This window comes from Apodemus sylvaticus, chromosome 12 (genome assembly GCF_947179515.1).
Source record: "Apodemus sylvaticus chromosome 12, mApoSyl1.1, whole genome shotgun sequence".
NCBI classification, from domain to species: Eukaryota; Metazoa; Chordata; class Mammalia; order Rodentia; family Muridae; genus Apodemus; species Apodemus sylvaticus.
This window is the reverse complement of record NC_067483.1, coordinates 37,609,429-37,635,479: the sequence shown is the minus strand read 5'-3', so window position 1 is coordinate 37,635,479 and position 26,051 is coordinate 37,609,429. Positions and strand designations below refer to the sequence as shown.

Below are 26,051 nucleotides of genomic sequence, written 5' to 3'. Positions count from 1 at the left end.
ACAGGGTCATGCCAGAGCAGCTGGATACTGTCATTCCAGTAAGACCAAAGTGCCTTTTCTAATCACTTGGACTGATACCCCTTAGGATCTTTAACACTAATGTTTTATATTTTGAGGTATATAAGTTCATACATACGTTCAAATAGAAATAGAGATGGGCCTCTTTTTAGGGGTTATGTGTTGGATAAAAAAGTAAAAAAAAAATCAAAACTAAACATTAACAGCAACAAAAACCAATAGTAAGCTATCAAATAGTCTAGGTTTTATGCCCTGCTAACTAATTGTGTGACTTTGACTGAGAGTTGGGCTCTAGCTGTCACCAGGCAAGCCCTGGCAGTGTGCAGTAGTAGAAGACTTGATGCAGGGGCCCAGACGCCAAGGACAGGAGAGATACTTGCTGACTCCCTCTGTATTGAATGGTTAGCAGACCCTGGGCCAGTGTGGATGCCCTCTGATAGGTGTAATTTGTCCAGCCAGCTAATAATCCTTACTGACCAGCTGCTCTGTCTCGCATGAGCGCTTAGAAAGCGCTCCAGCTTGCGGCTCAGCAGAGAGGACAGGCTATGCCACCTCTTGCCTTGAAATGATTCTTAGTGGAGTGGGGTACAAGGTGGAGATGGGGATCCCTTGTTTTCCTTCCCCAGACTCTGCCATTTGAAGTCATTGGAACATTTGAAGGCCGCTGTGACCAGCTGTTTAGGCTGTGCCCTACATTGGGGCACCTGACTTGGGGTAAGTATGACTGAATTGCAGCCATGCTGTTACTGCTGGGCAGTGTTTGTCTTGGCATTAGACATCATTTACTCAAACAAGTGCCTTTTAATTCAGCCGCAGTCTCTGTAATGGGCAAGGGTTACTCTGAGCCAGAGTCGATGAGGATGTTAGGATTTCTGAGCTGGTCCACTGGCCTTCAGAGAGGGCTGGCCGTTCAGGAAGGAGTGGAGAGGACACATCTGGAGGAGACTGCCTTCTCCTTCCCGTGGTTCAGTGTGTATGTGGGATCCTGTGTTCTAGGCTGTCCTGGTTCGTTGGGAGGATGAGGTAGAGAGGAAAAGGATCATGAGGTTGGGCTTGGCCTCTGGCATTGTCGTATTCTTGGAGACTTTATTCTGTGGTCCAGTAAACACCTCCGTATGCCAGCTGGGAGGTGGTAGAGCTTGGGACTTAGCTCAAGGTCAACCTCTATTTGTGTGGGATGTTCCCCTTTAAGATCGGAAAAGCTACATGTTTATATCACTGGGACCTTGAGCTCTCCAGAAGGGTCACATGAAAGGGCATCTTACTCTTGAGGGGTGGCTTCAGGCATCTCCTGACTAGTGCCAATTTGGACTCCTCTGGGAGGAGAGCGGTGGCTGCAGGTAGCAGTTCTGGGCATCTGTGTAAGCTTCTGCCTCGGAGACAGGAGGCAGCTCCGCTGTTGGCACCTTTCTTGTTCCGCTCCTAGGTGGGCCTTCCTGACTGAAGCAGAGGTAACCTATCTTTTATCTAGGGAAGGAGCGGGAACCCGAGGACTCCCCTGGCCTAGGCCTCCGCTGACCTCGGTGGCTTCTCTTGGAGCTTCTTGCCCTCCCTCTGCCTCAGGACAGGTGACAGAGTTGGTCCCTTTGATGGCATTTTGACTATCTGTTATTAGGAGCCTTCCAGACCACACTGGCCGTTTACAGCCTGGCCTCCCGCCTCAGGCCAGGACTGATACGCAACCTCTGTCGCAGTGTCTAAAAATAAACTGGCCACGCTGCACTTCTCTCTTCGTGCCCAGGCCCTGGTGTCTGCCCCAGGTCTTCTTGCCACACCACACACTGAACTGTTTATCTCATTTTCACCTGTGCCCTCCTTTGTGCCCTCTCTCTTCCAGCCTGAGCTTGGGGGGTAGTTGGGGCAAATCTCCGTCCTGAGGGAGGTAAGAGGTGGCTTCTCCGCGTGTCTCCATTTACTCTGATACAGGCTCCAAGGGCTGCCTGGCCCTTCCCCGGGCAGGAGAAGGCAGAGAGGCAGGCAGGCAGGCAGGCTCTTTGATGGTTAGGCCTTCGGCTGTGCTTGCCTGCCGCTTCTTACCTCTTGCCAGTGGGCATGAGTCTGCCCCAGTGCCTGTCCTGTCTGGCCGGGCACTGAGTTTGCTGCGTCTTTGTCCTCTTGCCCTATTCCTAAGTTCCACTCTCCACCTCACAGTGTGTGGCCTCATGTTACCACATCCTGAAGTATGACCTCATTATATTGACTTCCAGGAGTAACTGGGCCCTGGCCTTCTGAGAACTCCTTGCTGAGGTGGGCCAGGGCCTCCTAGCTCAGCCACCTAAGGACACCGAGGACAGAAGACGTTTTCTGTCCTCACTGCTGCGGCAGGTGTCATCTAGGTGTGCCCTCTCTCTCTAAGTGCTGGAGCTTCTGTGGAAGCTGTGGGGTAGAATGTCTCTTAGCTTGGGACCATGGGCGGGACATCTCCTTCATTCCCATCTGAGAGTTCCAGTCCTGGGACAGGTGTTGATAGAAGCCATGGCTCAGAACCGTCTTTGGTGTCTGTTTCCTGGAATCAAGGTGTATCTGAGGGGCAAGGGTCTGTGGGATGGGTGTCAGGAGTCAAGAGACAGGGCTTGGGAAGTCCTCTGCCTCAGCGAGTTAACTACCTGTCCTCTCTGGTTTATTGTCCCCAGGGCCTCATTTATTCTACATCAACCCCTTAGCCTCTTGATGGGAGGAGCTGGGTATAGAGTTGGTAAGAGTTTTATTTTTAACTGAGACAGAAGGGGCCCCTGTCCTCAGAATAGCAGGCTTTCTCTCTTTTCCATCGAAGCCTTCATCCTTAGCCTCTAGTTCTCAGGAGAAAGCTAATAGTCTGCTAAGGAGCAGCAGGCTTTGCAGGAGCTGGGGAGGGAAGAGAGGAAGTGGAGAGTCTGCGGATTGCGGGCCATGCTTAGCATCTGTAGAGTTCTCTTTGCAGTGAGGGAGCGGAGGATGGCCAGGGCCATGTGCGGAGGGAACTCAGAGCATCTTAGGAATGCAGGTGGACTGGTGGGGACCACCCATGCCCTGGAGAGGCTAGGCTACTAAGGGGGATCTCATGCCTTTCCTACTGGCGTCTAGGGCACAGTGAGAGCAAAATGTACTGTAATCTTTTGTTAACTTCCAACGGAACACTTGCTATTCTCCCCAGACTGCTAGGCTCACAACCACGGTGCTGTCCCGCAGAGCAGGCCGGGGAAGCTCAGAGGCCTCATCTGCTCTCTGCTCTCTCCCTGCCTCTGTGCTGTTAGAAAGGAGTGACTGCATTCCCCACCTGGCTCTCACACTCGGTCATGTCATGGACTTGGTCACCTTGGCTCAGATTCTTTGAAAGGAAACGAGATTGTGTTGCGGTGAGGTAGACAAGAAGCAATAGAGAGAAATGACGAGGAGCACGGGGACTGTACAGTACGGAGGCCAGGGCCGAGGCCAGTCAGTCGTGGAATGGGGTCTCTCCCAGCGCTGTGCTTCGTGGGTCAGTTTGTCTGCAGTCCGGCTGTGATCTTACAGCTTCCCCGTTGGCCCCTTCTGCCTGCCTGTTACGACAACTTAGGCAGATGCTTCCCAGGTCCGGGTCTGAGCAGCCCCTCATGCTTGAATTTGAACTTGTTTTATCCTCTCTTTCCATCCCTTTGCACCCATCTCTGTGTCTTCCTTGTCCTCCCGCTGCCCCTTTCCTCTTCTGACTGTGGCTTTTTCTGTACCCTACAAAGGCTGGTCTTTCATGAAGTCTTTCATACCCAAGTGAGTCCTGAAGCAGGGGCATCGCTTACATGTATGCAAAGGGTTCCATCCCTAGAACTCTTCCCTGCTCCTTCTGCCCCACAAAAGGAAGGAGAGAAAAATGTAACCCTTCCTGTCAAATGGAAGCGACCCTTAACTGTTACTAAACATCTTTTTTTGTTTGTTTGTTTGATTTTTGTTTTTTGGATTTGGTTTTTTTTCGAGACAGGGTTTCTCTGTGTAGCCCTGGCTGTCCTGGAACTCACTCTGTAGTCCAGGCTGGCCTCGAACTCAGAAATCCGCCTGCCTCTGCCTCCCAGAGTGCTGGGATTACAGGCGTGCACCACCACCACCCGGCATCACTAAACATCTTAAGTGCATTTATTTCTCCATGGGCAAATGTTTGGTTCGGTACTAGATTAGGTAGTTAATTCCTTGGGAACCTACATTTTTTTTTAAAAAAATATATCATCTTCTTCTTTTTTAATTTATAAAGCACTCATTTACTTAGTGTATTATATTCATGCATGTGTGTGCCTGAGGTGATTTCCTTCTACCTTCTCTGTTCCTTGGGCTGAGCTCACGTCGTGGGGTTTGTCAGCGGACACCTTTATCTACTGACCCCTCTCACTAACCATATCCTCTTATCTCAGCATAGTGACTTGGTGCTCTCATTAAAAACAAAATTCAGGATTGGATTAGTGGTCGCACTGCACTCGGACGGGGCAGTGCTGGCTGGCCCCGAGAGTAAGCTGGGGGCACAGCAAAGCCCTCCGCTGTCAGTGTGAACCCGCTGTCTCCTGGCAGCCGCTCCAGTGACTCCTCCTCCATCCACTCCGCTCTTCTGATTCAAGGAGGTGCCTTGTGTTTCCCTTGGTGGCATTTTTATTCTTAACACGGGAATTACAAGAGCTAATGCTTAGCCCTCCCCTCTTGCTGCTGTAGGGGCTTCCCTCACTGTCTTCTCTGTGAAGAAGACCCTCCTGTCATACGTGTGAAGTGTGTCAACTTCCCTACAGTTCTTGGCTAGCTCTAGACCAGCAGCAGGGACATCGACGCAGACCAGTGTTTTCTGTCCGCTGGCCTTGTGCCTGTGTGTCGCAAGACAGCAGCGGTGAGCGTCACACTGCCAGGTCTGATGTCAGAGCTTTCAATCTCATGGGGCCACTTATCTCCCATGTCCTGAAGCTTGCATAGGACATAGAACCCAAGAGACCTGCTTTCCAGCCCTACCATTGTGGCCCTGAGCAGGTCCTAGGGCACGTTTGCATTTCCCTCGGTTTCTCTGAAAATCAGAAGGCTCAGACTTGACTTAGCAACACTTGTGCACTGAGAGCCTCTCCATCATTGTTACTACAAACTAGTGCTGGGAAAGTGACTTGGTTCAGCGAAAGAAGTGTGGAGCGAGCTACCCAGGGAGCCTGTCTCAGCCAGAGTTGTTGTTGCTGCTGCAGCCAGGGTTAGTTTATCCTCCTCTTGGCTGTAGTAGTTTTACTCACTCACCCAGTGTTTGTAAATGTTTGCTTTCCCCCATGACTCCTCCTGTCTTCCCTGCTGACTGGCCATCAGGGGCCCCAGATGTCTGCATTAGCCTGGAATGGGAAAGTGACCTTTGTCACCCCTTGGGTTTACACCTCATCTGCATCTCTGCTGTGAGATGAGAGGGGGTTGGAGGTGGCAAGATGGAGTGTGTGTGTGTGTGTGTGCGCGCGCGCGCGTGCTTTGGGGTAATCATCCATTCTCCCCATCCGCCCAAGGTCCAGAATAACTGAATTAGTTAGGTTTGGTGAGATGGCTCACTGGGCTCCCTGCTAAGCCTGACCTAAGTTTGATCATCAGGCCCTATATGTGTGCTGTGGCATGTGCGTGTCTTACCCCCACCTCCATAAGATGTAAGTAAGAAAAAGGAAATTAGCAGTGCCAAGAACTACTTTTGTAGCCTCCCTTGGCTACATCAGAGCCACATGCTGGCTTTGATTCATATCACCCTTCTGTCATTCAGACCTCTGTGGGAAGCTCAGCTGCACCGGGGGCTCCTGGATTAATAACAAGTTCTTATGGAGCAGGTGTGACAGACGAAACACTGCAGCTGATGCTGTGTACACCCTTGTCAGTCCTTGCAGCGGTACCACAAAGCAAGTCAGTCTTTTACAGAAGAGGAAAGATGTTCAGAATAATTAACTCATTATCAGTTATTGAATACCAAGTGCTAAGCATTATTTTAGGTTCTGGGGATATATCAGCTTATAAAACAGACAAAAACCAATCTTATCTGCAGGGGGCTTTTATTCCTGTAGGGAAAGATGGAGCACACTAATTAAATGATACACCTCGTCAGATATTAGTACAGAGTAGAAAATAAAAAGGCAAGAGGATCTGAAGTGCCAGAACTCGGCACTTCTCTGACTGTGTGTCTCTTTGTGTGTGGTGTTCTGTTGCTTATATTCATAGTAATGTTTAAAACTTATTTTCGTATATATGGACATTTTGTCTGCCTATATGACCATGCACCATTTACATGTGGTGCTCACATAGAGGGGGTCGGGGCCTCCAGGACGGGAGTTCCTGGCGGTTGTAAGTCCTCCATGTTGGGAGTTCCAGGTCCTTTGGAAGAGCAGTGAGTGCTCTTAACAGCTGAGCTCTCTCTCCAGCCTGGTGTTTAGTTTTAGTTGGCGGGTTAGGACAGCTTCCTGAAGGAGGTGACTCATGGGTGAATCTCACATGGATGTGGTAGAAGAGGATATATCAGGCAGAAGGAAGAGCCCAGGCCAGAAGCAGTAGATGACAGATATGCCTAACTCTAACCTTTTCCCTCCCTTTTTCTGTCTTGAGACAGGGTTTCACTGTGTAGCTTGAGCTACCCTCAGAGCTATGGTCTTTCTGCTTTGACATCCTGGGTGCTGAGACAGCTAGTATGGACTACCTTGCTGGGCTCTGAGAGTGCCTAACTAAGACCTCGTCCTTTTGTGGTTCCTAGTTTTGCCTCTGAAGAGTTCTTCCATGGTCCCATTATAATTCAGAACATGGGTGACCTAGCAACCAATGTTATGTTTTTAATATTCATGAGTGCTTATTTGTATAAATCGCTGTAATGATAAGGGTGGTTCATGGCTTTTGTCTTTGGAGTTTACAGTTTTATACAGCAAGTATAAAAATCAATGAGGAAAAAGCACGGGCACCCCAGTCTACCTCCAATCTAGATCCTCCTCTGGTCTGATAATTTTATTGATGAATCAGTGGAAGGGTCAGGGAGCGGGTGCTAGACGGGAGACCAGGAAAGGAAACAGAGCCACAAGGGTGGGCTCCCCACTTTATGGTGCAGCCCAGGTCACTGCGTGGACACCCATGTGACGCACTGTGTGGAGGGTACGGGCTGTCTGTAGACAGCAGCTGGCCTCTAGGAAGGGCTGGGACTGCAGGCTGCTCCCTTTGTTTGATCAAGGAGAGAATGCTTCTGTTAATTGACTGTTCCAAAGCGCTGGATAGGAGTGAGAGCCCTACCGAGAGCTGGGCTGGAGCTGCAGCAGTGAAGGGTTTCCTCCCTCCGTGGGCCTCAGAGTCCTCCATGTCATAGTCATCACTAGGCATATATGTATGGTGGAGGCCCAGCTCTGGTCACCTCAGCCGTGGAGCAGAGGGCAGGGCTGGGGAAGGAAGGTCGGGCCGTTAATGCAGTTGAGAAAGTGAAGCAATGGGCTAGGCCTGTTTTTTTCCTAAGCACGTGCCATGACAAAGGAAGTTGCAACATTTTCTTTTTCTTTTTATAGAGTAAGAAGTAGGAAAAAACCCATCTTCCAGTAAGCCTCAAAAAAAGTGTGTAGCTGGATGGTTTATTGTCCGTTGTCTGCCTCCACCTCTCTTTTTCTTATGTAGTCTTCTTAGGACCTTCTTTCCTGTCTACACTGTCTGTCCTCCCCCGAGAGCTTGTCCTTGCAGCAGGCCAGCTGTGTCTCTAGAGAGGGAAGTAGCCATGACTCGGCCTCAGGATCTTGAGAAGGCTTCTATCTCTGCTCTCCACGTGTCTGTTCATGCACTCGCTCTCGGAAGGTGGTTGGCTCTCCTGGGATGTTGAGGGCTGTTTGAGTGGAACACGTGGGCCCTGACACCCACCCACCCTTTCTGCCGCCTGGGCTCACGTGGTAGTTTATAAGGTCGAAGTAGCTATTGTTTCTCAACTCCGATGACCACCTTCTTGGTAGGTGTGGACTGTGTGCGTATCAGTGTGTGAGGCAGGGATCAAACATCACCAGTCACTCATGGCAATGTGGAATTTGCTCGTGTTTGATTTTGGCCTCTGGACTGGAGCTGGGCAGGAGTCCAGCTGTATTTGGAAATGTAGAGATGATATATTTTCATGATGAAGACTTTGTGAGACTTGGAAAAGTGGAGAACTTAACTGACTTCCTTTATTTCTTTACTCAGATTACTTTCCTTTGTCTTAGCTTTCTTTACTTCAGCACCACCCCAGAATTCCAGTGCAACCTAGCCTTGAGGTCCCAGCCTTGGTCCTCTGAGGCTGTTCTGGGTCATCCTTCGGAATGAGGGCTCCTTGCTGGTAGGATGTTGAGCGGCCCAGGACAGATGTTGAATGAGTTGTCTTTCTAGGGAGAACAAAGTAAAAGTCCTCGTGGTGAGAGCCTTTGTTTAGGCTCTTTGTTTCTTGTACTTCAAGCCCTGGGAAATTAAGATTTCTCTTCTCTTGTTGGTTTTGTTGGACTTAATCATCCTGTCTTCAGGCTGGAAAGGAGTAGAAGGGGTTGGGTCAGAATTTTGACCCCTGGATTCCATAGTTGAGTTACATAAATCCTATTCTGAAGAAACCTCTCTGGCCAATATGAGAACAGCTCTAAATTGAAATGAAATAAGCCCTATCTCCATTTGCAGGGCCCAGGAGTCGGCTGCTGGCTGCTGGATTATGCAGCACAAGTGGAGGACATTCTGTCAGACAGAACATTGTCTGGATACAGTCATTCTATATCCAGACTCATCTGCACATGGAGGGGACTTGGGGAAGGGCAGCTAGAAACCAATCATTTATAAAAGGATCTTTTCAAAATAGTTAGTTGGTTTGTTTCAGATAATATCCCCTCATAGCGATACTCATCGAGCCTTGTGGCCCCTAACCCAGTCTGACCATCAGATTCATGTGTGGGTGACATTTGAAGGTGCAGTTTCTGGGCAGTTCTCTGGTGTTTTGTGGAGCCTTGGGCTGAGCTCTGGTCCTCAGGCTTGCACAGAAGGTGCCTTTACATGCTGAGCCATCTTGCTGGCCTAATGAGCGTTTTCATAAGATATGTCATTATTATTATTTTTCTGTATCATCTTCCCTGACTAAGAATGCGTATTTTTAGACTATTTTCAAATGAGAATTGCCCAAGTCTGGCAACCATCCATCTGTCTAGCCAATTTTTAAATTCTTTGGTGACAGGAGCTTTGTACTTTTTCAAGAAAACCTTACATATTAAAAAAATAATGTAATAACTGTTGGGTAAAAATTTTGTTCTTGATCTTGTAAAAATCCTTTGGCCCTCTTAATCTTCTTCAGACCCATAGCAGAGTGTATCACCCCTTGCCTGTGTTTAGTCTCAGCCAGTGGGTTAGCATACCGCAGACACATTTTCAGGGAGCCTCAGTAGCTGGGGGCTCTGGGGAAATGCAGCAGCATTCCCAGGATTCTTTTTGCTGTCAGGCCTGGCCGAGAGACTGAGGAGAGGTCTGCATCCCTGGGAGGGTCCAGCTGGAATGGTCACAGGTCCCTTTTCCCCTTTCTGTGTTCTCTCCCGCTGTTGTCACTCTGCGAGGCTGAGGCATTCAAGGATGCCCAGCCACTTCCTTCCGAGACCTTGAGGGACTCAGCCATCCATGTGGCTTCTGTTTAGAGATCTTCATAGATGCCCCTACTCCCTAAGCACAAAGCCCCTGATCTGGTATCACAGAGAGCTGGGTTGATCTCTCTTTGCACCATCAGTCTTCTAGGCAGTCCCCTCCCTGCTGCACACGCAGATCCTCTTTTTGTCGTGGTGCCTTCTACATGATGATCCCTCTGTAGTCTTCTTACTGGGGCTTTGTCCATCTTCTGAGACTCAGACAAGATCTCACTTGCCCAAAGTCCACCCTGCCAGGCAAACCCAACTGTGGATGGACCAGTGGCAGTGGATCGTGGTTGCACAGGCTTGAATTCCTGTCCTCCCACCTGCTCTCAGCTAGCTGGGCTCCACGGGACGATTAGTGTGCTCGCTGTTTGGTATTCCCACATGCAGGCCCAGTGCCCAGAGCTCCTCAAGGCGCAGTGATAGGGCAGGAGAGGATCCGTAGTTTTGCCTTTGTTCTTTTGGGAGTTTTGAAGAGGCTTTGAGGAGAGCAGGAGCCTTTGCCCCACAGCAGTCTCCTCACCCTCAGCAGCAGCTCCAGTGAGAAAGTGGTGTTTAGCCGCTGATGATCAGCACGTGGCGTCCAAGGCTTGGCTGCTTCAGAGGCAAAGCTGGTATTTAAACAAAAAAGTGTTGTAAGTCAAGAGTCTAAGCCCTAGCCTCAGCAGCAGCCACTGTTAACGTAGCCCTCCCCAGCTACCGTGGTGAGAAATGGGTAAAGCCAGAGAGTTTGCCATGGCCTTGGCAAGAGTAGGGGGAAGAGTCTGGAAGGTGCGAGGAGGAGCTGGCAGGGACCTTGGGTTTGTTCTCTGGGCTGACCTGCCTGGGGAGTGGGGAAGAAAGGCTGTCAGCGCTCCCTTCAAACCCAGTGTCTCCCAGGCTGCACTAGTTGTTGAGTGTCTCTGTTGTTATTATTATGAGTATTCTGTGTTTGTATTATTGTCTGTGTGTATGGTAGTACATGCCTTGTGCCTGTGGAGGCCAGAAGAGGGTGTTAGATTCCCTGGAACTGGAGTTACAGATGGTTGTGAGCCATCAAGTATGGATGCTGGGAATCCAACCTAGGCCCTCTGGAAGAGTGGCCAGTGCTCCTAACCACTGAGCCATCCAGCCCTGCAATTTTATTTTCAGTAGTGTTCCTTCAGTACTGCTTGGTGATAGCCCATGCATTTTTTTTCTGGTGCGACTGAGATGACGGAGGGAGTCTGATGTAGGGCTTCCTCCCTTCCAGGATGCACAGAGCTGGAGGAATTCCCCGGCCTCTTGATGGTGCCCAGACACTAACCACAGCCAGTAGCTCTGTCAAAGGTGTTCTGAGAAACACATGTGCCAGGAATAGCCTGAACTTTCAGAGAAGAGCAGTTAGCTTGTGAGAGGTCTCCTGTGTGTTGGGTAGTATGTGAGAGTGCTCAAATGTGTGTGTGTGTGTGTGTGTACACTTTTGCATGCAACTGTTTGTGCTCAACCACACAGATCAGGAGATATCTTTCAAGGTCAGCTTTGTTGTGAGTGAAGTAGAAAGTCTACACCTCAAGAAGGCAGAGGTGGCCAGAGGCTTATTTTCTGTAAGTCCATCCCAAGGTTTAAGTGCTGTGTTTTCCCCCACCCAAGGTTGGGATCTGTTTAATAAAGAGTTTCCCTCGGGGGAGTAAGGAATGCTGTTTCCAAGTTTGAAGAAAATTTGAGATGTGTAATTTGAACATGAAGGTTTTGAGCAATGGTGGTGACCTGCTTGCATCTGAGTGTGTGTCCCTGCCTGTGTCTGACTGTGTCCCTGCCTGTGTCTGAGTGTGTGTCCTTGCCTCCGTCTGCCTGTGTCCCTGCTTGTGTCTGAGTGTGTGTCCCTGCCTGTGTCTGAGTGTGTGTCCTTGCCTGCGTCTGCCTGTGTCCCTGCTTGTGTCTGAGTGTGTGTCCCTGCCTGTGTCTGAGTGTGTGTCCTTGCCTACGTCTGACTGTGTCCCTGCCTGTGTCTGACTTTGTCCCTGCCTGTGTCTGAGTGTGTGTCCCTGCTTATATCTGACTGTGTCCCTGCCTGTGTCTGAGTGTGTGTCCCTGCCTGTGTCTGACTGTGTCCCTGCCTGTGTCTGAGTGTGTGTCCTTGCCTGTGTCTGACTGTGTCCCTGCCTGTGTCTGAGTGTGTGTCCTTGCCTGCGTCTGCCTGTGTCCCTGCTTGTGTCTGAGTGTGTGTCCCTGCCTGTGTCTGACTGTGTCCCTGCCTGTGTCTGAGTGTGTGTCCTTGCCTGCGTCTGACTGTGTCCCTGCCTGTGTCTGACTGTGTCCCTGCCTGTGTCTGAGTGTGTGTCCCTGCCTGTGTCTGAGTGTGTGTCCCTGCCTGTGTCTGAGTGTGTGTCCCTGCCTGTGTCTGAGTGTGTGTCCCTGCCTGTGTCTGAGTGTGTGTCCCTGCCTGTGTCTGAGTGTGTGTCCCTGCCTGTGTCTGAGTGTGTGTCCCTGCCTGTGTCTGAGTGTGTGTCCCTGCCTGTGCCTGAGTGTGTGTCCCTGCCTGTGCCTGAGTGTGTGTCCCTGCCTGTGTCTGAGTGTGTGTCCCTGCCTGTGTCTGAGTGTGTGTCCCTGCCTGTGCCTGGGTGTGTCCCTCTCTATATGCCATTGTTTATCTGGTTCTTAATAGGATGTTGGGTGAGAAGTACCCAGGAATCCTTACTGTCAGGGTCTGTGGTCTTCCTCCTGCTCCTTTCAGGTTTCTCTGCTGGAATTAGAGGCTCTGGTGGCTGAGCTCACCTAGATCGTGGGATAACTGTGGTGTTATGGCTTCCACCATAGCTCTGTATGTAGAGTGCAGCCACCAGGTGCTCTGACGATATAAGGTGGCCGGAGAGGGTTGTGACAGGGAAGACTTCATGAGGGAATAAAACTAGCTGGCTCAGGGCTGGGGAAACAGCTCAGTGCTTAAGGTCACTTGTTGCTCTTGCAGAGGACCTGGGTTTGTTTCCTGGCCACTTATAACAGTCTGAAGCTCCAGTTCCAGGGACTCTGACACCTTCTGGCCACCTTGGGTATTACGCTCATGTGTTGCACTTAGAGACAAAACATGCAGACAAAACACTCGTGTGTGTGTGTGTGTGTGTGTGTGTGTGTGTGTGTAAACAAATTACACAAACACTCATATAGATAAAATAAAAACAAACTGATGTGACGTGAGTGATGTATATATTTTGTCTATCTTCCTAGTTTTTAATGGTCCCTGCAGAAGTACCATCACCACTGAACCCAAATAGCAAAGGTGCTGTGTGTGTGTGTGTGTGTGTGTGTGTGTGCACACACGCGCGCGCATCCACTCCCTCATGCTGAAGTCATAGAGAAGGAAAGGTAAGCCAGGCCCTTCCTCTCTCAGATAATGGAGGATGTAATCTGGGGACCAGCTGAGGAGCTGACGAGTGGAGGAACTCTGAAGCAAATCCTGAGTGTCCGAGGCGGGAGACATCCCGCAAATGTTGTTGCCGCATTAAAGAGCCTGAGAGGTGCTCAGTAACAGAAGTGGTTATACTTTGTGATTTGGACATAAAGGTCTTTGTCTCTCTGTCTTTCTGTCTCTCTGTCTTTCTCCCTATCCCTGTCTCTGTCTCTTTCATCTCTGTGTCTCTGTTTCCCTCCGTGTCTCTGTGTCTGTCTCTGTCTTTTTCTCGTCTGTACACATTAGCATCCTATGGCCTACTATCTGAGAAGTAACAATAAATACTCCCTTTCTGAGAGAACTGCCTAGTGATTCTGAGAAAGTCACCTGAACTGAGCTAACACCTGCTGCAGAGGTTTGAAAACTGTGTGTTGTGTGTGCGCATGTGTATGTGTGTGTGCGTGTGTGCTGTGGGGAGGGGTCATGGTGGATGAGGGATCCGGCAGGTGGCTTCTGATAAAGGTGGCTCTGCCTAAAGCCCTTTGCTTTGTATTTCTGGGGAAGCTTTGTCCTGCCTTGGAAGCAGTGAATAGCAGCTACATCTGTCGAGCCTGGGAAGTGCAGTTTGCAGTGTGGGGGTGAATGAGCAGTTGGCAGACACTCCTGCTAGAGGCTCAGGCTGCCCAGAGCTTCTTGGTATTAGGGAAAGGAGGGGCTGGGGGTCCTTAGGCAGCTGCTTGCTAATCCTGGCCATGGGAGGAGTGAGATTTAGCCTGCTTTTATCTCTCTGCATTCTTTTCTGACTACAATGCCAGGCAGCTATACTGACCCTTGAGGGAACGGCTAGGAAGAAGCAGGTGACTTGGAGGTTTTCTCCCATCCTCGCTGGCTTTGAACAACAGAAGATAAAGGCACCCACTTAACTGTTCGCATACATTGTGCAGTTCAGAATTGTGAAATACATTGAGGTAGATTGACCAAGCATTGTGGAGGTTTGAAAATACTTTTTAATTAAAATAAACATTTTTCTATTTTATATGTATCATATTTTGCCTATGTTTTTGTCTGAGTAACAAATACATGCATGCCTGGGGCTATGGGGCCAGAAGAGGCTATCAGATCCCCAGGGACTTGAGTTACCACCTGTGTGCCGGGAATTAACCCAGGTCCCGCGGAAGAGCAGCAGGTGCTCTTATCCACTGAGCCATCTCTCCAGCCCTTTTTTGTATTTTTTCAGAGTCCTGATTGGAATTGTCTTTAGAGCATTGTTGGTATTGGTTGAAGGTGAATGAATGATTCATAGATGTCAGGCTCCTTGAGAAATTTCTGGAAGGCCTAACTGGATTCTTTACATGGGACAAACCCAGGCCAAGAGGGTTTCCAGAGGCTGTTGAGGGCTTCAGGGCTCCTCCTGGGCAACTTGCAGGGAGTCTGGTTATTTCTTCTTCCCCTCCCCTCCCCTCCTCTCCCCTTTCTGTTTTGTTTTTGTGACAGTTTCTTTGTGCAGCAGTTCTGGCTGTCCTGGATCTCACTCTGTAGGCCATGTTGGCCTTGAACTCACAGATCCACCTGCTTCCTGAGTGCTGGGATTAAAGGTGTGCGCCACCTCTTTGGCGTAGTGTGGTTGTTTCTAAGAAAATCTATACTGAGGCACAAGGAGGCAGCTGCTTCCCGGGGTTTTATGCTGGCACTGCTGGGAGGCTTCAGCGTGATTTGGGCTTGGCTAGGTGTCCTATCTCTGTTGCACTGGTTTACTTGGTTTTAGCCTGCTTTTCCCCACTTGAGATTTTACAGAGGAGCTAGTATGTATGTCTTCAGCAAGACTAAGTGGGGTGCCCTTCATTTTTCAGCTCTTTGGCATGTTCTCTGGTCTTATAAGTAACCATATAAGAGGTCCAGTTACTGAAACGTGAGGGGCAAGCCCTGTGGAGAAAGGCCCTATATTTCACTGATCCTAACTACTTGTCAGGAGACTGGGGAGGCCAGCTTTGATAGGAGAAGCAGCAGAGTTAGCCACTACTGCCAACTGGGGTTGGGCCTGCAGACTCCTAACCTCCAGGGCATCTGGGAAGACCAGCACCTGTGGCTCCGCAAGACTGGTGTAGTTCTCTGGTAGGAAAGGAACCTTCTTACTGAGGTGGAGGTGGGCTGAGGGCTGGAGAAGGCCTGAACACATGAGAGGAGTATGGGATGACTCCCCCATCAGCTGCGGATGCATCACTGCTAATGGGAAGACCTTCAGACATCTTCCGGGTGGATTGGTCACGATGGAAACTCACCCCCCCCCCCCCTTGTGGGGCTTTCTGTGTTTAGAAATCTTCACTTTTTCCAGGTTGTGGCAGGCAGTGCCAGCTCTTTATCCAGGCCCTTCCCCTGAAGGCTGGGAAGCAGGGCAGTGGCTGAGCCTAATGCTGTAGTGTCTGCCTGTCCATCACCTCTGGTCAGAGCCTCTAACTGTTGCCTCTTAGGCCTAGCCCTGTTTCAGTGCCCTGCTTGCATTTGGATCTAGATGATATTCTGCTATTTTGTGTGATGAGGATTTCAGGTGACTCAGGATCGCAGTGTTAATCCAGGGTAGGAACAGGATTCGCCCTACCCCAGGCACTGGAGGGACCTCCTCCCCGCTCTTCAGGCTCCTGTTTTGAGGTCTTGACCACTATCCTTTGTTGCCATGATAAAGCACCATGACCAAAGGCAAGTTAAGGAGAGTTTATTTTGGCTTAAGGTTTCAGAGGGGTGAGAGCCCATCACGGCAGCCAGAGGCATGGAAGCCAGCAGCCGGCCTGCCAGCAGGAGCAGGAACTGAGAGACTACAGCTTGAAGTGCAGGGAAGACACTGGAAGTGGGGCTTTTAAATGCTTAAAGATCCCCAGTTTCTGTTTTCTACTCCAGCTAGGCTGTCATCTCTCCAAACAGTGCCACCATCTGGGGACCGTGTGTTGAAATGCCTGAGTCTCTACAGGACTCTCATTTAAACCACCATAGCCTCTGAGCGGACACTCAGCCACCTTCTTTTACCTCATACCCATGGCCTAGCAGTTGTTGTGCTTTGGAGTGTATAGTCCCTCCTTTAAGATCCTGAGTCCAGGAGCTCCTGAGGGTTCAGGGTCCCTGGAATCGAGAAGGGGAAGGATGGAGAGTCTGGCTGGCCGCAGGCATCGATAGCCAGGGGTCCCTGGGCCCTGTGCTTTTCTGGGGAGACCCACAGGCTCTCCTCGCACCAGGCATGTCTCAGATCACACGAGGAAGAAAACGGTGGAAGGAACTTGTCTGTAGTTTCTCAGTGAGCTAATTGTAGTGCTGAAGTTAGCACCAGCTTGCTCTGCTTTCCAGAGTATTCTTCGATCTCTCAGCAGAGTCTGTCACGTTATCTTTAGGGCCAGATTTAGATGATTCACGTCGGGGTGGGGACAGAGAAGGTAATCTTAAAGTTACCGAAACTGTACTTTTGAAAAACAGGAGTGTTTTTTCCCATCCATAAAATTTATTTCTTTAATTCTCTTTGGCTTCCATAATATTCTTTGTGTGTGTGTGCATGCACACATGCACAGAGAGAGAGAGAGAGAGAGAGAGAGAGAGAGAGAGAGAGAGAGAGAGAGAGAGAGAGAGAGAAGGAGAGAGAGAGAGAAGGAGAGAGGGAAGGAGGGAGAGGGAAGGCGGGAGGGAGGGGGAGGGAGGCGCTGTGGCTCATCTGCAGAGTGGAGGGTCCACAGCCAAGGGCTGCTTGGACTTCAGGCTGGTTCTTGAGGAGCCGTTGGTGAAGCAGCAGGCTCCTGCTTTTGGCCTGTGTTGAACTGCTTGCTGGAGATGAGCGAAGCTCTAATTGACATCTGTGTATTTGGTTTCTATCTAGAAAAGTGGTTTCTAGAGATGTTAACATATTGGGCAGCCAAAGCTGGGCAGCACGTGTGCTCTGACCCCTGCCTGGGCGCTGATCTCTCCAGTCAAGGCTGGAGTGGGTGGGGCTTGTTTCTGACTGTCACATAATGACGCAGGTGGCCCCATAGGAGCAGGAGTTGATGACATCCCAGGTCTGAGCACCACCTCACATCTGATTTGTGCTGGCTAGAGTTGTGTGTCACCACGTTGTCCTGGCCGTTCACACTTCTTGCCCTGAGAGACCCTTGTGTGGGCTGAAACGAGCACCCTGTACACTCTCCTCCTGTGACCTGCAGCCACCTCTTCGTCCTGTGTGGCCCTGGGTCTGGCGTTCTTTCTCTTTTCATCTTACTGCGATGTGTGGCTAACACAGTCTGCTCAGCCACCTCGTTCTCCCACTCCCCACTTACCATACTGTTCTGCACCCTTTCCACGCTGCGCTGACCTGTCAGACAGTTCACTGTATTTGCAGGGACACACACTTCAGAGTGGGTTGGGCACCAGCGCATTTCACCCTATACCTTCAGCATGCATCTGCACCAGAGTTTAGGATTTGCTAATGTGTAGGGCTCTTATTCTTTTTTCTTTTTCTTCTTCTTCTTCTTCTTCTTCTTCTTCTTCTTCTTCTTCTTCTTCTTCTTCTTCTTCTTCTTCTTCTTCTTCTTCTTCTTCTTCTTCTTCTTTGGTGGTAAAATTAAATAGCAATGAGATACAAAAATCTTAACTTGATGAAGCTTGACAGGGGTTCCATATACAATCCCAGTCTCTATAGAAAAAAGCTTATTACTTTAGCAAATAGTAAATTCTTTCATCCCCCTCTCAACCGTATCAGTAGGCACCCCTTGGGGCTGGAGAGATGGGGCAGTGGTTAAGAGCACCGACTGCTTTTCCAGAGGTCCTGAGTTCAATTCCTAGCAACCACATGGTGACTCACAACCATCTGTACTGAGATCTGATGCCCTCTTCTGCTGTGTCTGAAGACAGCTACAATGAACTCATATGGATAAAATAAATAAGTCAGAAAAAAAAGGCACCCCTTTACAAGATGAATACATACACACTCTCATACATACCCCACTCCACTTGTGTACGTGTGTGTGTGTGTGTGTGTGTGTGTGTGTGTGTGTATACATGCGCCAACTGTGGTTTATCCACATGGTTGCACATGTTGGCGGTCTGTAACTCCCTGTGCTGAATCCTGTTCCATCGTCTGGGCACGATAATTTGCTTATCTTTTCTCCTATGTTGGGTCTTTGGGTTGTTTCCATGAGAATGGAGGAATAAGACTCTAAGAGCTTCCTGCACAGGTCTTTTTCTTGTGAGCCTGGTGCTTTCATTTCTCCTGGGTAAGCAGCTGGCATGTGATTGCCTGGGTACTGGAGGCTGCTGCTTCTCTCTGGCAGCTGCTCTGTCTTCTGACTGTCTGAGATTAGGGTGAGCCCACTCCTTAACCGACTTCCTCTTGCTAAGATGGTGGGCTCTCTTTGGAGCCCGCCCAGCTTTTCCAGGAAGAGGAAAATCTTACAAGACTTGATCATTGTTGAGCTTCTTGCTGCTACTGAGAAAAGTAGAATTTAGTCTGCTTGAGCCCTTGACTCCCTCTTGAGGGCTGTCTCGTCAGGCCTGCTGCTCTAGTTTTTTGGACTATTTCCCGTGTTGTGGTCCTCAGATCGGCCACGGCCTGGTTACTCTCTTCTGAGAAGGAGCACAGTTTTCACAGTGGCCCAGAACTGAGCAGCGGCACTCTGGATGCAGCTCCTGTGTGTGCAGTGCAGACCGTGGGCAGCGCGCGCTATAGATGAGTCACTGTCATCAGAGTCAGACTGACGGTGCTGTGAAGGTACTCAGCGTGATGTCACGGCGAACCTCCGGTACTGGAAACAGGAACTGCATACATTCTGTTCACTGTCGTATCGTTTAATCCTTGCTTCTATCTGATGAAAAGGCTGCTGCTAAAATTAGCTTTATTGGGACTCTGGTGTAAATCAGCCTTTCTTAGCTGTGATATCATTGACTAGATGCATCTTTGTGGTGGGCACTAGGGAGAGTGGGGGTAGGGTAGAAGTTGATGTTGTCCTGTGTTTTGTAGGAATGAACAACATTATGGCCTTTACTGAATAGATGTAGTTGCGGTGTGCTCCCCAAAGCAGTGATGAGTGCCAAGTGGGGCAGTCATCAGTCTAGTTTGGTGGTACCACATTCACTGAGGATGGAAATATACAGAGAAGACTAGCATGGCCCCTGCACAGGAAGGGGCCATGAAGCAATCCATATTTTTAAGTTTTGTTTCTCCTTCACTTTCTAGAGGACGGGTCTCTGTTAGGTTTGTTAGTTCCCCTTAGAGAGCTGGAATGGGAGTGATTTGTTCCTGCCGATCAGGAAGCAGAATAAAGTGATCTTGGTGGGGAGAGGGTCAGCCTAGTTTGAAGACAGGCCCAAGCTGTTGCTTTTCCTAAAGCAGATCTCTGTGGGACTCTAGTGTGCATACTTCCACCTACTACTAGTCTTCGGCAGCACAGCTCAGATTTCAGCTTCTGTGGTGTATTCGCATTGTGATTGTATGGAGCACAAGCTCCGGGGTGCACAGGCCACCTTGTGTGGTAAGACTGTGGGCAGTGATGATCTTTTTACAGTCAGTTGGTTATTGGTCGGCAGGTTTGTGCTTCTGGGAAGGTTTGTGCTTCTGTTTCTTGTTGTCTCCAACTGAGAAACTCACGGCATGCTTTGATACATATTTGATACATACACAGATACTATCACTGTCTGCAGTAAGTGGCTGAGGGTAGTGAAGATTGAAAAAGTGAAGTCATTGGTTAAAGCCAGGCAAGGTTGAAGTTGGTATTTGAATTAACTTCATAACCATGCCTTTAGTCTCAATTCCTTACACCCTTCATTTTTTTTCTTAAAAGTAGCTTAATAACAAAATCCAACAAGTGAGTTTACTGGAGGAGGCACAGATCTAAGCAGTTTTATTAACACCTCCCTGAGGTAGATGCATTATTGTCCCATTCTGTGTAGAAGGGAACTGGAGACCGGATGAGAGGAACCTCCTTGGGCCATTGCCCAGGTGGTGGCAGACCGGCCGGGTCCACCCAGGCAGGCAGAGCCTTCACTCCCTGGTGTCAGGAGCTGACTCCTGTGACAGGTTCCTTCCTCCTCTGCTGTTGTAGTGACTCCCTGAAAATACTAACAGGACTTTGGAAGGCGATTTTTGACTCATGTTTTCTCCTACTACGTCGTCTTAAAGCAAAAACAGAACCAGAAACCCCGTTGTCTAGAACACTCCCCATATTCTCTCTCTGCCTTTTCGACACAGCTGTGGATGATGGCTTCAGTCAGCTCAGTGGTGAAGTGTTAGACAGCCAAGGATGGCATTCCTTGGGTTGTCTTGGGGTGGATTCTCTGAGTTAGTCCGTAAGCAGATTTTTATGGAATATCTCTCAAGTGCCATGTACTGGGGACTTAAGGCTTGTCTATGGTGGGAGAAGACTCATATTGTGAGTAACACCAGTGTTTTTAGCTTTTGCTTTGTCATGACTAAACACCTCAGCGAAAACCACCCGAGGAGGGGCTTATACTTGGCCAGGAGCGTCACTTGGCCCCTTGGCTTGAGGAACGTGGTAAAAGAGAGCTGTTTATGGGGCCTGGCAAGATGGGAACCGGTGACAGACTCCATCCAAGGACTTAACTTTCCTGACCTACCTGCCTTCTCCAGTCAGGTCTCAACCTCTCACAGTGTCCAGAACCTCCCGAAATAACACCACCAACGGGTTCCTAAGCATAATTGAGTAACTCTTTTAGGAAAGAAATGAGAGTGACTGGCGGTGGTTTCTCGGGGAGCCCAGGCTGGATGGTGAAGCTCTCGCTGATGGTCTACCGTGGGGCTTTGCCGCAGATCATGAATGTACAACACTCCATCTGTTTGGTCTTTCTCTTTAGGTAGGCGGTAAACTCTGTCCCCTCATAGTCGGCACACTGCTAGCACTTTTGACTGCGGATTGCTACACTGTTAGCACTTTGACTGCGGATTGCTTCCTTTCCCGTGTTTAGCCTGTTGAAATTCAGCCCTCCTGTGGGAAGAGTAGCAATGGACAGCCCCTGTTTCTGCCTCTGTTCCCAGCAGGAGGCTGCCTCCTCCCTGATCCTTTTTGACTTTGGCAGCGGCCACTAGTTCATGAGCAGAGGCTCTGCTCTCATTTTCTGATACCTCACCTCTCTGCCCTGCCTGGCTTGCTGGCAGGTTTTATGTCTTGGGACCCATCTTTCAGGATCTCACGTTCCCTGTGAGTAGAAATAGGGGTGATACTTGAGCTCACATTTATGATGCTACTCTGATAGGAGAAGTAATTCCTAAAAGCTTCAAGGAAAATCAAAATGGCAGATGTTTTAATTGTGGAAAGCAAGGTTATTTGAAAAGGGATTGGAGAGAAGGTAGTCTAGAAATAATGTTTTTTTTTTTTTCCTAGAGATAATCCAAAAAGAAGGCCTCACTCAGCCTTTTGAAGTATGCAGAAGGTGTGGTATAGCCCAGCATTGGACTAATGAATGCAGATCCACAAGGGATTGGCAAATTGGTAATCCTTTGCCGTTGGGAAATGCCCTAGGAGCCTCCCAAAGCCCCCTCCCCCCATCAAATTCCAGTCATTCCCTGTCAGCCTTGGAGAAACTCATCTATAGAGCAATTAAAAGTTTTAATGCCTGTTTTTAAAAACAACACTGCTCTGGATATAATCAAGATCAGAACAGCTTTAGTAGATAAAACAAAAACTTCAGGAGAGGTGCTGGAGAGATGGCTCAGTCATTAAGAGTACTGACTGCTCTTCCAGAGGTCCTGAGTTCAATTCCCAGCAACCACATGGTGGCTGGCAACCATCTCTAATGGGATCCAATGCCCTCTTCTGGTGTGTCTGAAGACAGTTACAATCTTCATATACATAAAATAAAGTTACATAAAATACAGTTACATATACATAACTGTATGTATATATTAAGTAAATCCAGGAGAGACCAGAAAAACAAGTATTTTGGCAAACTGCTGTAAATGAGACCAAAGGGATTAAATGGCATTGACATTGAAGGCTTAGCAGACACAGGCACAGATGTAGCCATTTCACCAAAACCTTGACTCCCGGATGGACCTCTTCAGGAGGGAAATGCTCACCTTCCAGGACTGGAACTTTGTCTGAGGTGAGACAAAGGGCAAGACAGGTCGGCTGTACAGGACCAGAAGGACAGGGAGCGAAATTAAAGCCACATGGTGCTAATAGAGCCATGAATTTATGGGGAGGTGATTTGTTGCAGCAATGGAAAACACATTCCTCCAACCTCAGAAACAAACCATAAAATAAAGAATGTTTCTGAGAAAAATATTAGAAGGCATCATCAAGAACAGTTACAGGCTGTCCAGTTTGTCCGTAAACAGACCACAAGAGCTCGGAGAGACACTGGGTAGTAGAAAAAAACTAAATTAAACCAGCCTGTATATTCTAAAGATGTGCGACCTCAGGTGGAACCTGGGATATGGTATGTTAGGGAAGAAGTTTTTGTCTTTGTTTCCACAGGAGAAGAAAAACTGTGGATACCATCAAGATTGATAAAGTTTAGATTCAAACAGGAGAGACCTCCTGAATAAGGAGAGGTGGTGGTTCCTTACACAGCTTGGCCATTTGTTAGTCTTCATAACTTATAAAGACTAACACATGCTTTTATTGGATCAGGCGTGGAAGAATAAAAATAAAAATAATATTTTCGAGTGATAATTTCCCAGAGGCACACTTAACTTACTGACGTGTGTCCTGACTCCATGTCAGAATGGCAGACTGTAGATTGCCGTGTGACCCACACCATCTTGGACCTCAGCGTTTGAGTTTTCTTCTTAAATAAAAAGAATATTTTTGTTGTTTAGTATTTAAGGCCACAGGTAAGAGATTTAAGGTGTTTTAGGTAATTCAAAGGGTTACGGTTCAAGCTTGTTTTCTAAATCTCTGTTAGGTGATTTGGAGCTAACAAAGTATTTGAGCAGGGCAGTGGTAGTGCATGTCTTCAACCCCAGCAGAAACAGGCAGATCGCTAGAAGCTGTTTTCTGAATTTCAGAGTTAAAACCAACAAGGTAGTGTTGTATGCCTTTAATCCCACTACCCTGGGACAAAACTCAGATACAGCTCCTAATTAGTATGTTTGCACACTAGAGAAATCACATACCATGTTTAAGGAATTCATATCTAGGTGGTAGTGGTTCACCAGTGCTTGGGAGGCACAGGCAGGCACATAAGAATTACAGTGATTTAAATTTAAAAGCCACTTGGAAAGACAGGCTGAAATTCAAAGTGAATGTCCTTTGTGATCTACAAATAAATACACTTAAATCTTGAAAAAAATATGTAAAGAGAAAGAGAATATAGGTATATTTATCCACAAAGGTATATTTAGTTTCAAAAATTCAATTTTTTTAAAAAAATTTCAATTGAAAGAAAATACTTTTCCTGTTGTCAAAAGACATTTGCCCTAGGAAAGATATAACCTGCCAAAAAAGGAACCCTGCAGAGTTAGAGTTGGGCAGGGTTTTGTTATCTTTCCAGTAGAATGAAAGATACATTTTACGTTTGGTGCTCAAATTGGTTGGAAGAAAAATCCAACTTGAGAGAAGAAGAAAACCACTAATGTTGCAGAAAGCAGAAGACTTCTGACAGAACACTGCAGGGGACAGGAGACACTGAACGCCACAGAGGAGAGGAGACTTAACCTGGGATCTTCTCCAGAGGAAGCATCGGTTCCTCAAGTCAGGTGGACGCCCGGAGAGACCTGGGAAACTCAGAAGCAGAACGGCGCAGGAGAGACAGCAAATCTTGAGCAGATCACAGCCATCCCAAAGGACAAGTTTAATTATATAAACAGACTCTTCCTGTATTAAAAAAATGGGAACTTCCATTTCAGGTCCCTTGAGAGCAAGGGTCAGAAGAGTCAAGGGGATAGAAATGCCACTTGAAAAACTGCAGTTGTGACCACCAGAGTAAACCCCTCCCTACTTTGAATTGCAATCTTTTATTTTTCCTCTTGGAAAAATAGCTCTACAACAAGAAAAATTAGCTATGGTAGTACAAAAGCTTGAGAGACAAGACAGGAGACACAAAAGAACAGGAGCTGCTTAATTGCGATGCTGTGGTTCCTAATAAAACTGAGGCTCAAGACACACGGCCATTGACAATGGGCAAGAAACCCGGCTGTCTGGTGTGGAGCCCACCCGGCTGGGCATGGAGTGCAAATGCCTAAGTGTCCAGTTCATGTGTGGACTCATGAAGACCTCGTTGTATCTTGATAGACAGAAAAGGGGAACAAGATCAGCTGAAAGACACTGGACTATAGAAACCGCCTGCAAATTAGACCCACCTGTACACTTGAAGGATGCTTTAACATCAGAGCGGAAGTCAGGGAGTGCGTTAAGTTGGGGAAGAGGTTTTGCCTATGAAAGACTCTTGGTTCTATCAAAACTGATAAAGATCCGATTGGAGTAATGGAAGCGTCACAGGAAAGGCCTGGTTCAAGGAGGGAAGAGACGCAGAAAGACAGACAGCAGATCCTCTGTGGGGACAGCTCAGCACACCAGCTGAGGGCAGCGGCTCAGCAGACTGGCTGACGGAAAACCGTGATCTGAAATGAGCATTTGCTGAAGACAGATCAAAACTGCAGTTGGGGTGGGCCATTGTACCAACGTCCTCATAAGGACATTCAGATTGTTTAAGTTTCTGTCATAAAAAGCTAAACTGTGTAGTAGCTTTAGCTTAGACAAAAAGGGGAAATATTGCAGGATATTTGATAGGACTGTGAACCCTGAGATTGAGTTATTTTTATTGAAGAAAACTTGTTTTTAGTTGTGGTGTGGCTCACCCTTCTAATCCCTCTGGCTGGAAAACACACCCACCCACCCACACACACACATCCTTAGTACACACCTTTAATCCCAAACCATGAAGGTAGAGTTGGTTTGTAGAAGGAAGCATTCATATTTGAAAGTGACGTCTACTTGAGTGGCAGACAAAGTGATAAATCAGAGAAAGATTTGACAGAATAAGATATGCCCGATTCTCCTGAGAAGAGAGAGGAAAGGGAATCCACTTAAGACCAGTGCAGAGAGAGGAGAGAAGAAGGCAGGTTTACTTTACTGGGGCAGTCGTACAGAGGCAGGATGGAGAAAGAGACAGAGAGAGAGAGAGAGAGAGAGAGAGAGAGAGAGAGAGAGAGAGAGAGAGACAGAGAGACAGAGAGACAGAGACGGAGACAGAGAGACAGACACACAGAGAGACAGAGAATGTAGACACAGATAAAGAGGCAGGATGGAGAGAGAGACAGAGAGAGAGAGACAGACAGAGACAGAGACTGAGACAGACACACAGAGAGAGACACACACAGAGAGAATATAGACACAGATAAAGCCAGAGAATGAGAAGGAGCCAGTAGATTAGAACATATTGCCAAAGCTTATATGAGGCCAAGCAGAGCAATTCAGGAGAGGAGAGAGAAGCCATTTTGAATCAGTCAGCTTGTAGAGGAGTTGGAGCCGGAAGAGCTGAGTTGAAGCAGCCAGCAGAGTACAGAAGGAGTGAGAAAGGGTGAGCATATTCAGCAGCAAGTCTGAGAGGCTGAAAACATCCTAGACACGAATTAGATTGTACGGAGGTAGAAGCTTCCAGGACTGGGCCTCAGTTAGCAGAGTCAGTAAGCCGGGAAGATGACAATTACATTAGACAAATAAAAGTTAACCTTATAGTGCCCCTTGTGGCGGGGCCTCCTGCCTCCGCCTTCCTGGTTACTGTGTTAGAATTCACTGTCGAGGCTTGGCTGTACCTTTCAGGCAGATTCCCTTTGCGGTTTCTTTCCATTGCAGCTTTCTCTCAACACCCCAAATATTGGTCCAAATACTGGCCTAAACTGCTGGTCTCCGCAGCTCTCTCCCCCGGTTGGATTTGCACAAGGTCTCTGCTTTCTCTCCGTGTGCTGTCCTTGCGCTTGCTAGGGGTCTCTGTTGAAGCATCACGCTCCCAGGGCGTCAGGGCGCTCAGCTTAGAGTCGCAGCGCCTCTGCTTCCGTCTTCAGCCAGGTGAGACAAGACATTACCAAGCGCCCCATCTTAGACCAGAAGGTGTCATCTCTGCCATGTGTGTTGTGTTCGGGGACATTAGCTCTGTCCTGCATCTGGGCCATCTTTATTAACAGTGTGGGAAGAGGAGCCGAT

At 48.4% G+C, this 26,051-nt stretch overlaps 1 protein-coding gene and 1 pseudogene across 1 annotated transcript in view; both read left to right on the top strand.

The window, feature by feature from the left end:
* The window catches only part of Mapkapk2 (MAPK activated protein kinase 2), a 45,841-nt gene that overhangs the window by 5,668 nt on the left and 14,122 nt on the right, over nt 1–26,051 (top strand). The gene's annotated exons all lie outside the window — the stretch shown is intronic.
* Nucleotides 19,010–19,099, top strand: LOC127698034 (uncharacterized; annotated as a pseudogene).